Source organism: Condylura cristata, unplaced genomic scaffold, assembly GCF_000260355.1.
Source record: "Condylura cristata isolate star-nosed mole 26May11 unplaced genomic scaffold, ConCri1.0 scaffold00013, whole genome shotgun sequence".
Taxonomy (NCBI): domain Eukaryota; kingdom Metazoa; phylum Chordata; class Mammalia; order Eulipotyphla; family Talpidae; genus Condylura; species Condylura cristata.
In genome coordinates, this window is record NW_004567114.1 from 24,622,114 (window position 1) to 24,635,341 (window position 13,228).

A 13,228-nucleotide genomic window follows, 5' to 3' on the forward strand; every position below is an offset into this window, starting at 1 on the left:
ATTATAATGCTATATACCTGAAACCTAAGTATAGTTGTGAACCAATGTTAACTTCAATAAAAAGTTTAAAGACAGGGAAACTCCCTTTGACTGTTATACTTTGTCATCTATTCAAATATATAAAATATAAAATCAATGTAACAAGGACTTCCTATATATTACACTTGTCCTCCATCAACAAACTGACATTAAAATAAATCTGACTACTCCCTCTACCAGAAATATAGTCAAATGTCAGGGCTCAGCACATGGTCATCTCCTAGAAGAATTCTGACATTTTACATCATGCCTAGCTCCAGTAGATTTAACCCCATTCTTATTCCCAAAGTACCTGGGTTCCTTGCTATGACTGCATCTCTACCAGGTTAATACAGATACTTGTTTATCCTTCTTACCTCCTTGGGCTCAGTGTTCTTTGAAGGCAGGAACTATAAATTACTCAACTGAGAGACAGGTAGCAAATGTTTGCCAACCTCATGCACGCTATGGGAGGAGCCAAAATGGGACTGAGGAGAAGAGGTGTGTAAGTGTGCTCCTCTTTTGTTTTGTCTTGAAACAACTGGGTCCTCTCTCACTGCTTAAGCAGATACCTGAGCCAAGGGGACAATTCTACCATGAAGCCTAAGACCAGATGAAGTGTGCAGAACAGACAAGGGAATGGGAGCATCAAAGGAAAGGGAAAAGATGAATGGAGCTTAGTGGAGTGCTTATGCAAGGCTGGACATATTAGAAACAATACCAAGAAAAGTGAATCCGGCATGCTCCAGGCTACTGCTCAGAATGGGAGTACTATTGTGGAGACAGGGTCACACACTGCCTCTAATCATGTTAAGAAAGAATTTGCTTTGAGCAAGGAATAAAAAATAAGATAAAATATAGCTTGTCATTGAATTGTGGGCTTTAGACCAAGGGAAAAACACTTCAGTACAAATTAAGACTAGGTATTCATCATTTCAAAAGAAAAAGGTAGTAGAAAACTTACATAAATATATACATATAGATATATTCACTTCACTTCAGTATACCCTTGGTATGTTAGTGACCACTTCCCCTAATTAAAAAGGGGCCCTCCCTGGTGGCACAGTGGATCAAAGCATTGCAAGCTAGCCACAGCTGCTTCCGTGCAAGTCCCATCCCCAGCCCTGTAGGTGACCCACACGGCGCAGGAGTCCTCTCCTGTCTCATCAGCTACTCCCCTCAGCAGTGTCTATCAGTCGACCTGCTGTTCTGCTCCCCACTCTGTCTCTGGTGAATCCTTTCACCGCCCCTGTGTCTATGGCCTGTACCCTGGTTCTGTATGAATAAATAAAAAAATCTTAGGAAAGAAAAAAAAGAAGAAAAGCATAGCAAAGTAAGGGTGGTTGTCAGGACTGGGGGAGGGAGGAACAGTGACTGTTTAATGTGTACATTTTTAGTTTTGCCAGATGAAGAGTTATGGAGATGAATGGTGGTGGTGACTGCACAAAATCATGAATATACTTAATTCCACTGAGCTGTACACCTAAAAATGTTTTAGATGGTCAAATTTATATGTATTTTACCACAATCAAAAATAGATGATTAAAGAAGGACCTCCCCGCCCTAAGCCTCATTTTCACTCACTCATCCTTACCGGGTATCTAACATTGAAACTTACAAATAAGAAAAGGATCTGGACTACCTACTACCTACTAATTAGTCTGATCTCTGCCACCAACCAGATGGCAGGTTATAAAGATTCTCTGACTTCCATGTAAAAAAGTCTCTAAGGTCTCTCAGCCACAGAATTCTCTACAGTGTCCAAGTTTCTCATTGTATAATACATCTCCTTCCTTCAGAAATCAGCTTTCCTCACCAAAACACTGGGTGAACAGTGGAAAATCTGCACCAACGGTTCTGATTTTCTTTTCTGGGACTAGTGTTCACCAATAGCATCTGGTAGTAGGCGATCTCATGAGCTATCCTGTCAACCCCTCAGGGCAGGATCTGGCCTTTCCCACCTCAGAGAACTCAAAACAACAAAAGCTGTGCCCTGTTGAATGCGATTCCATGACTACCCATGCCCAAGAACACTTAAGTCCTTAAGTGTCCTTAAGTCATGACTTTGATCTTGGGGAAGCCATTTACCTCAGCTATGCCTGTTTTCTCATCTGACAGATGGGGCTGGTTGCTAGCTTTGGATTAATCACTAGTCTGTAGTGAGGCTCAAAATGAAGACTGAATTGTTACAGGGCAGGGAGAGAGGGGCACCAGTGAACCCCCAAACCTGCCTGCTCCAAATCGATTCCGCCATGCGCTGCATCAAGACAAAACATGTAAGACTTCAATGAAAAGGAACTTTAATACAGTGAGTATACAACACAGAAGACAAAGAATATAATTCCTAAATCAAACACCTGAAGTTACCCATCCCCTCATGGGCAAAAGGGATTGGTCCAAAGTAAGGCCTGAAAGCCCACCACAAGACTAAAGCACCTTCTGGCTGGTACCCATAAAAAAGGGTCGGAAATGGCCAGACAAGTCTGGGAGGAAAAGATCAAAATCAAAATCAATATAAACAGTGTCATTGTCAACCTCCCCATGGGTCTCTCACCCACATCTCTTTCAACCAGTCCAGGGCCAAGAAATAAACACGGTTTCTTCACATCTCCCTTTGTTCCATGTCACTTTCCCAGGCCTCCTTCTGGCTCTCCATCCTGCTTCCTTCTTCCTCTTCAGATTCCTTTTCTTTTCTTTTTCCCTCCTCAGCTCCACCCTACTTCTGGGTGGGGCAGGCCTGGAACTTCCTTTTCCTAGGGACCACCCAGTTACAGAATGACTCAGGTCCTCTTATTTATAGGCCTAGCTCAGAAGCCAAGAGAGCAGAAGCTATCTGAAAAACTGTTCCTAATGATAACAAGCAGGGCAGGCTCCTAGTATTATGCAGAATCTACAACAGGGGCTCAAAGTTCACAAAGTTTGCTTGGCTACCCAGAGCTTGCTTGCTTTTTGTTGCCATAGATGCATCTTTTTTTTTTTTTTAGGATTTATTTATTTATGCATACATTAACTGACATACAAGCCAGAGGTACAGGGGATGTGAGGAGGAGAAGAACAGGCAGGCTGACTGAAGTACACTGCCTTGGGAAGCAACAGGTGAGACAGGAAAGATCTGATGTGTCATGCAGCTTATAATGCTCCCTGACATGGGGTCTGGACTCATGCTGCAGTGGCTGCGAATTGCTTTATAGTGCTGCTCTTTTAACGTCCTGGACCAGAGAGGCTCCAAATGTTTCTTTTCAAGCCAAGAATCTGCTAAGATAAAAGGTCCCCTAGGAGTCACCGTCAAAAATGGCCCATAGTCTAGGAAGGCAGTTGCAGAAAGGTTGGGCCAGCCAGGTAATAATAACCAAGACATCCTTTCCCCAAGCTATCTCAGAGCCCATGTGCCTGGCTGCCTTGGCATTCCTCTGCAATGATATAGTTCTGCTGGAAGGGCAGGGTCATTACATTCTCCTAAGCCCTTCTCTGGAGATAAAAGGGTCCTGATTCAGGCAAGCTTGGCTTCCAGATGCTAGGTTATTTCTCCACAGACCTGTAAGGTCAGCTTCAGTTTATATGTAGTTTTGAGGACAGATTATAAACCATGGTCCTTCTACTTATCCACTAGATGGATAAGACCAACATAAATCTCCTTCTTGTCTCATTAGTGTGTAAAGAGAATAGCAATGGCAGACTGTCTAGAATCAGAGTTTGTTCCTTTGATTAGCAGTCTTTACACAAACCTCTGATATAGGCAAGAGATGAGAAGGACAACAGTTCAAGAAGTGTGAACTGAATTCAACCAGTTAATTACATTTCAAAGTGGAAAGATAAGAAGTCCTAACTCTTTGAAGTCCAAAGCCAGAAGGGTATGATAAGAGAAGTACCACAGCTAGGGAAACCTTTCCTCCCTCACTTCTTTGCTTCCCTTCAATGTCTCCACTCTTGACTCCCACTTACTCTGAAATGGCTGGGTCACAGCATCAAAAGAAATCTAAACATTTATCAGATCTTAATGCTTCCCACTCTTCCCCACAAAATGACAAAAAATTAAGTTACTCAGAGATAGCTTCAGTTTGTTATCTCCCCTGTGGATAAAAGGCCCCTTCCAGTCTTGCTAACCTCTCTATTTTCTTTGTGTGTGCCATTAACATCTGAGGACTTCAGAGGAGACTCACCTTGTGCTATTGGACTTGAATACTTGAGAGCCACAAAGGCATCTTACCTATTTCTTTTAATATCTAGCCTTTTAACCCAAAAGTCACTAACATCAAACCCTTGTTGAAAGTCACTTCCAAGTCACAATAATCCTTAGTTTTCTTTATAAGTCACCTAAGCCAGGGTATGACAGGTGTTATAGGTGTTTTTGAATTGTGTTGCTATTCCTCATATCCTTGTCCTGCTCCCCTAAAACCTCTCATTCACATGCACTGGTTGTCATGCTTTCTTTCCTCCTACCCTATTGTTGAGGCTTCAGACGGCGGAAGACAGCAGAACAGTACATCCCATCCCTAAGCCTTCTTTCAACAGTCTCCAGCAACTCTTTCTAGAACCTAACAAGCAGGGTGACTATAGTATGGACAGAACTTGAATGTAAGAAACAATCCTCAGTTCCCGCTCCACCAACCAACTGTGGTTAGGCCTGAATCAAGTCAATCATTCTTCCTGGTCCTCAGGGGTGGGCCTAGATGATCCCCAAATGCCCTTTCAGTTTTAAGGAATCTGGAATGTCTTCTAGGGAATCTGGAATGTCTTTTAGGGACTAGGAGGGGCCCAGAAGTATTTCTCTCAAAACATAAATCAACAAGTTCTGATTGGAAGGGAGGTGTTTAATCCATTCTTCTTGTTCCGCTAAGTAGTCCTTTCTCTATCTCCCTAGACCTATCCTAGTAGAGTCTCTCCCTCTGTACTGCAGCAAACTCAAGAAACTCCACTTTCCCATCTAGAACTTAATTCATCAGCACATTTGTACAGGCCATGCGTACACAGTGTTCCTCAAGTATTTTCCCAAAATAATAAATGTCTAACAAAATAACCCAGCCTCCACATACACAAGATCACAGCAGAGCTGTGGAGGCCCAGAGTGTAAGAAAAAAGATGTAAGAGAGAAGGACATGTGAAAATATAACAGGGTGATCCCTAGGAAAAGGGAAGTTCCTGGTTCCCTGCCTCACAGATAAGGAGGGTGGTGCTAAGCAGAGAAAAGAAAGAAAAGAAGAGAAGGAATCTAGAAAAGAAGGAAGCAGGATGGAGAGCCAGAAGGAGGCCTGAGGAAGCGACATGCAACAGCAAGCATGTGATGAAGAAACCGTGCTTGTTTCTCGACCCAGGACTGGTTAAAAGAGATGTGCGTGAAAGACCCATGGGGAGGTTGACTATGGCACTGTTTATATTGACTTTGATTTTGATCTTTTCCTCCCAGACTTGTCTGGCCACTTCTGACGCTTTTCTATGGGTCGCAGCCAGAAGGTGCTTTAGTCTTATGGCGGGCTTTCAGGCCTTGCTTTGGGCCAATCCCTTTGGGTGGACTTTTGCCCACGAAGGGATGGGTAACTTCAGGTGTTTGATTTAGGAATTATATTCTTTGTCTTCTGTGTTGTGTACTCACTGTATTAAAGTTCCTTTTCATTAAAGTCTTATATGCTTTGTCTTGATGCAGTTGATGGCAGAACTGATTTGGAGCAGGCAGGTTTGGGGTTCAGGAGTGGCACTCTCTCCCTGCCCTATAACAAAAACAAAAACCAGACAGACCGAAGAGAAGATAGAATACAAGAGAGAAAATACATACTGCCTGTGAACAGGAACTTGGCTCAGGCCATAAATTTCTAAACCTGAAGCCTAGAAAATACAGCTTCTCCAATCCCAGTGTCACACATACCTGATGAAGTGAACCTGGACAAATTATTTTGCCGTCCTATAACTCCGTTTCTCATCAGTAATGTGAAATCTTTCAAGTAAGTATCTCTTGAGGAGGTGGAGATCATGGAAGGATTGGGAAAACTGGGCCAGAATCTCAGTCTGCTTGGATATTATTACTTAGATGGTCCAAGGCAAGGTATTTTCAGTTCTCTACCTGTAAGTTGTATAAACAATATCTACCTAATTAGGCTGTCATGAGGTGAAAATGAGATAAAAGTGAAGGAGACCAGATGGCATTCAAATTAGTGTTGGCTAACGCCCTTACTGCTCTTACATGCTGTGACTGTTCTCCAATAAGAGTCCCAAAGGGCACTTCTTTGGGCTGGAAACATATGCCCTGAGAGCAGGCTCAAAACATGAAGTTAGCTTAAACAAAAGAACCATGAAGCTCTAAAAACACTTTTTTAAGGAAATAGAATGCCCTCTCTCCAAATTAAATAATCATGCATGTGACCAAACTAATGTTTGTGTCTAGATGGATCTACAAGGTTTTCTAGTCTGGATATTTTATACAGAAAGATGAAGGCATGAACAGCATTTGTATGTGTGTATGAGGATACACAGTATCCTCAGTTCCAGCTCCACCAACCAACTGTGGTTAGGCCTGAATCAAGTCAGTCACTTTTTCTGGTCCTCAGGGGTGGGCCTAGATGATCCCCAAATGCCCTTTCAGTTTTAAGGAATCTGGAAAGTCAGTATTTCCTATCAAAACATAAATTGACGAAAGTTCTGACATATATACTATTACATATACTACACATTCCTTACCTCACTGTCTAGGTACCAATGCACCTGTTCTATTATAGATAAATGGAACCCAAGGGGTTAGAAATCTTTCCTCCTTCTACTTTGCTAATGCAAAGGGCGTCCTGTACTTCTGCTGTCCAAATACAAGGTCAAGCTTAGTTGCATCGCTTGGGGAAAACTCATCAATTCAGCCCACATCATGAAAGGCTCTCCTGAATCCACAACATCGCTGCCTGGATCAAGAATGAGACAATCAATTATATCCCTTTCAGGGTCTACTCATAGTTATTTAATTGTTCTATGATACATTTACTGCTGATAGTGAATTGCTGCAGAGACCACTAACTCTGCCTCTTTCTGTATACCCCAAAGTCTTTAACATTTACTTGTTCTCTGAAAGGGAGAAAAAACAGTAAATCCAAAAGACATAATCTGTACATGAAATACAGATGGCAAAGTAGCAGCAGATATAAAAGAGGGGAAAAGGTATAAATCCTGAAATTTTGACCAGGTAACAAAACAGATATTTGACAGAAGCAGCTATAATTGGTTCTTAGATTCCCGGAGATAAATCTCATATGAGACATCTTGATTCCCATCAGGGCTGAGTGGGCAAGCCTCAATAGCCACTTTGCAATCAATCTGGGAAGCTGATTTGCTAAATCTGAATTCTCAGGGCTCTGTTTCTTGCTGTGACTATGCAGTAATTCAGCAAATACCTGCTAGTTGTCTTCAGTGCAAAGCTTGGTGTCAGAGAGAAAGTGGGATACATTCATACTCTCAAAGAATTCACTATGTAAGAGAAAATGCATATATATATGTGGTAAACTGAAACTGTTACCAGGGCCAAATTAAAGGTATATATTTTTGTTGTTTTAAGTACAGTAAGAAATCTGAGGAGATGCAAAACAAAACTTCTGATTAGAGTAGGGAGAGGAGAGTGTGAAAGAGAAAGCTGTGAGCTGGCCTTGAAGATCATGCACATATCTAGTGAGCTCTCAGGACAGTTTTGCATGCTAACTGTAAAGAAAGAAAGTAAAGAACAATTCATCAAAGGAGAGCAGACAATGAGAGAAAAAATAGTGATAATTTTGTCTACCAAGACTCACTCAATGCTGCAGTCTGGTAACAAAAAACAAGTATCTGTCCAACTATTTTCAAATTTAAAGGGATGTTTAGGTGCTAGATTTTTGGCTTTGAAGCACCCAGGTATGCAGGAAACACCTCCTTCAGGTCAAAAATAGCAAACCCAAAAGAACTGGCTGATGAGGTTATGTTTAGTTTTTACCATCTCTGTGGATCACTTCCCAAAGGTCCTCAAATGGGATGGCATAAACAGGTCTGTGTCACTTCCTGGTTCTCAGGCTGTCTGCTATTCCCAGTCAGTCTGGGAAGGCTGCCTATTTAAAAATAAACATTAAAAACTTACCCCAAGGCCCATCCTTAAACCACCCTTTGTTATATTTCCTTCAATTTCACTGAAATTGAAAGGAGCTGAACAAGAAATGAGACAAAAATGACCACAAAGAATGAATCCTTAAATTTAAAAATATATACTGAGCTCATGGTCAGGAGATTTAGAATCTACTCAAAAATCTGTTTAGCTAAAAAACCTGACTTTGAGCATGCAGGATGCTTCATATCTGTGCAAAGCTGCTTTAGCATACTGTACCCCAACAGTACCCAGTCATTCTGGACCCCAGTTTCCTTGTGAGTAGCTATAAAGTAACATTAATTTTACAATCTTAAAGGGCTATCGTAAGTATTATATGGGGAAAATGCATGTAAAGGCTTTAGTGTAGTGCTTGGCACTCAGTGAGTCATCAAAAATAGCAATTCTTAAAGTTATCGCTACCTGTCATTATTATTTTCATCAGTATCTGAAAATGTTAAGAGCTGAGCTATGTGATCACTACTTGAAGAGCTTTTCTGGTTCCAAAATCCTATGATTCTTCAGGTCATTTACTCAATATTTCTTTTTTAAGGGACTAGACAGAAGAAAAGGGAGATAAATTTGGCAAAGCATGACGGTTACAAATACATCCTCAGCCTTTGTTAGAAACAGGATAAAATTATAAAATCCATCAGTGAGTAAAAAAAAGGGCATATTACTCTCCCTAATGGAAAAGCATTCTCTATTCCTTGTCTTAAGCCAGTAGCATGTGGCAAATCCACCTACAATACTCTGCCTGTATTGCAATTAACTGGACCAGTGTAATCTGACTTCACTGAATTTTCCCAGCAGGTCCTTAGAGCAACCCTACAAGGCACCAGTCATCAACTCACCAATTTGTAAGCCTTTTCCTTTAATATAATTTTCATGTCACCAAACTTCAAAGGCTTTTCCCAAAAGGGCATCTGGACACACCCAGGGGTATTGAGCTTTACTGAGATCAAGGTATTATGTGTTTATAATTAAACTATAATTAAGTTCAGATGAAACAAACAAACATTTTCTTTATTCATTCAGTGTCCTTGATATGTCAAGTGCTATAGAAAGTGCCAAAAATTAACAGGATAAGATGAGTGAGAACAATAAAGGATAATGCCCAGGGTTTTGGCTTAAGTGACTAGATAGCAGGAGCTACCACAGTAGAAAACACAAGTAAACAAGTGGGGAATGTAATGAATTTATTTCATATTATTCTTGGGATATGTTGAATTATAGGTAATTGAAGAATATCCACATCGAAAGATCTATCAGACAAATTAAAAGTGAATATGGGCCCTCCCTGGTGGCTCAGCGGGTTAAAGCACAGCACTGAGACTCTAAAGCCACTTCCGCATGAGTTCGATTCCCGCCTGTCCGGAGGCAACCACATGGCGGGGCAGACCTCTCCTGACCCGCCCGCTGCTCTCCTCAGCAGTGTGCTTTGTCCATCTGCCTGTTCTGCTTCCCGCTCTGTCTCTGGTGAACCCTCTCACCCTCCGCATCTCTGGCTTGTACCCCAGTTCTGTACGCATAAAATAAATAAATAAATCTTTAAAAAAAAAAAAGTGAATATGAGGGCCCTCCCTGGTGGCGCAGTGAGTTAAAGCACAGCACTAAGAAGCAAAAGCCACCTCAGCAGGCGCTCCATCCCCACCTGCCCCGGAGGTGACCACATGGTGTGGCAGACTTCTCCTGACTCCGCCCGCTGTTCCCCTCAGCAGTGTACTTCGTTGATCTGCCTGTTCTGCTCTCCACTCTTTCTCTGGTGAATCCTCTTACTGCACCACTGGCCTGTATCCCCGTTCTGTATGCATAAATAAATAAATCTTAAAAAAAAGTGAATATTAAATACTATAGAGTACTATTGCTTGGAATGTAATCCTGGAGTTATCAGTCTGTAAGTGATGTTTGGAACCATGTAAAAATGGGAAATAAGAGCTGCGTGAAAAGAGAGTCAAGAACAGAGACCTGGGGGTAACACTAACATTTGAAAAGATCATCAAGGAAGGAGAAAGACACTCAAAGAAGTACAAGCTGGCAGCCTATATATCACAGATGTCACAGAAGAAACAGAGAAATCCAAGGAAGGTGTGAGGGAGAGTTACAAATTGAGGCAAAGGTCCAGTCAGATGAAGACTTAAAAATGCCCATTTGACAGGCAGGAGGTCAGTGATGACATCATTAAAAGCAGTTTACTAGAGTGGTGAGGGCTAAATAATGAAATCAACATGATAAAAGCAGATACCAAGAAATGTCTACTGGGAGGGAGAGATTAAGAAAATAAGGGAGGGGGGCCTCTCTGGTGGCACAGGGGTTAAAGTCTCAGCCCTTTCAATCTATCCCTGCCACTGCAGCAAGACTTTGCTCCCCCAGGGAGATAACCCACATGGCACAACAGACCTCTCTAGTCTTGCCCACTGCTCCCCTCAGCAGTGTATTTCAGAAGATCTGCCTGCTCAGCTTCCCACTATGTCTCTGGGAATCCACTCACTCCTGGTACCTTTGACCCACACCCCAGTTCTTGCATGCATAAGCAAATATAAATCTTTGGGGAAAAAAGAAAAGAAGGGAAAAGACTGGCTAGTGGCAAGAGGGGTATGACACACATTGTACTTTTTTTTTTTTGAGTCGAAGAAATGGGGTGTAGACCAGAGGTGTGGGGAATGAGAGAATTCACCAGATAGAGTAGGGAGCAGAACAAGCAGATTTAGTGAAATACACTGCTAAAGGGAGTAATTAGTAGGTGAGACAGGAGAGGTCTGCTGTCCCATATGTGGGTCAGCTTCCTGGATGGAGATCAAACTCAGGCATAGCAGTGATAGTCTGAGACCCAACCCCTAGACCACCAGCGAGGGCCACAAATTGTCCATTTTTATGGATTTCAGTTAAGATTTCCTGAACCATATAGATAGCTCTGAAACCTCCCCATGGAGAGTCCCTGTGAAATGATACTCCTGTATGATATGGTTGACCAAGACTAGGGAGAAGATGGGGGTGAATATTAGTAATTATCTACTCCCTTAAAATACAACAACAGGCCCTCCCTGGTAGAGCAATGGGTTAGGTTGTAGCATTGAAAGCTTGCCACAGCCACTTCATTTGCAAGTTCAATCCCCAGCCCTGGAGGATGCAGATGGCGCAGGAGACCTCACCTGTCACACCCACTGCTCCCCTCAGCAGTGTACTTCATCAGTCTGTCTGTTCTGCTCCTCACTCTGTCTCTAGTGAGTCCTCTCACTGCCCCTACACCTCTAGCCTATACCCCAGTTCTGTATGCACAAATAAAGAAATCTTTAAAAACAATAACAAAAGGCCTCTGATACTGCTATCTCTTTTGTAGTAATTTTTAAAATTATTTTTATTTATGCATATAAGAACTGGGGTGGAGGCCAGAGGTGGGGGAGGGGAGGCAGTGAGAAGATTTACCAGAGACAAAGCCGAGAGCAAACAGGTGGATCTACTGAAATACACTGCTGAGGGCAAGACAGGAGAGGTCTGCTGTGCCATTTGGGTCAGTTTCCTAGCTGGGGATCGAACTCAAGCTGCACTGGCTGCCAATAGCTTAATAGTGCTGGGACTTAACCCCTTGCACCACTAAGGAGGCCCTCTGTATGACTTGTAAGAAGAAAGAGTCAATCTCATGGCAGTACATTCTCCCCAAATATAGCCCCAGATTCTGTCATTTCCCGCTTTCCAACTAAAAATGTCACCTGAGTATTTTCTCCTAAAGTTCAGATTCAAGATTCTAGGAGCATGTTCTTCATCTCCAACTACTGAAGCTTAACAATCCCAATAAGTAATATACTTAAGTCAAACAAGAGGTCTGACACTATCTTCTGGCTCCAAATGTTCTTATAGTTTGTAAGTTCTAAGATGCCTCCTAATGCCAAGCCATGGCTCTTCCTGTCCTCTTCCTCAAAATTACACAGACTTCCTATAAACTGTCACGGTTGGAATGCAAGGCCTCAAGCTAAAAGGAAAATCAGGAACTTGCCCACTGGTTCCTTCCCCTATATTAATCCCATCTCCCTGCTCCTATCTATGCCCTATGATCCTCTAATTATAGAACCCTCTACCAAGACCTGTAGACTCAAGGTTCAGATGCAATCATACTTCTGTATTCTCCACGTGCTGCTCTAAATCAGGAAGAAAGGAATCTCATTAATTTACAAAGGACATTCCCTAAACATACAGAAACTCCAAAAGTACTATCAAATTAATCAAAATTCAGGCAGACATAGCAAAGAACTTCACAAAGTCCAGATAATGTCCCAGAAAATTTTAAAAGGGATTACTATAAACATCAAATGAGAAAAAAACAAGACAAATAAGGAAATCTTTTATTTGTCTCTAGACAAAATAATCTTTTTCATTCCTAACAATATCTTTCTTTAGGAACTTACTGACTTCATTCAACATATACATACATCACATAGATATCACAGGTTCCATGAAAGCTACAAAGATAGGGGAGAAATACATGACCTTAAAGTGTTTGCTGTCTGTTAGAGGAGATGAGACATATATGTATAAACAACTGCAAATTAGGTACACCATGAAAACAGAGATGATTAATAGCCAAAGTGTCAAAAATTAAACAGGGAAATGGGGCCCAGAAGAGGGAAATAAAACTGTTACTAACAGGATCAATCATTCTGGGTTTTAGGGTCACAGAAAAGGGAGTTCAAATGCTGATTCTGCCTCTTGCTTCTTACAGACCTGGGCATAATGCTTTACTACTATGAACCTCTGTTTCTGTCACATATAGACTTGGAGTAATATACCTATTAAAAAGAATTGCAGAGTCCATGACTCATACATTTTGGGGAAGAGTTTAATATAGTATTATATTAAACAGATATATATAGAGAGAGAATATAAATATAAATAATATAGTATTAAACTCACAAAGAGTGAGTCATATTATAACAGACAACTCCACAATAGAGGAAGGTACCATGTTCCCCACCCACTTAACTATGGGCAGAACTGAGCAGCCAGGTGAAATTATGTGACTCGGAAGACAAGTGGACTCTGGTACACACAGAGGAAAGACCTAGAAAAAGGACTCACTTGATTCTCAGCTTTGAACTTGCACTTGGGACTTAGAGGAAACCCATAGTGGAGAGA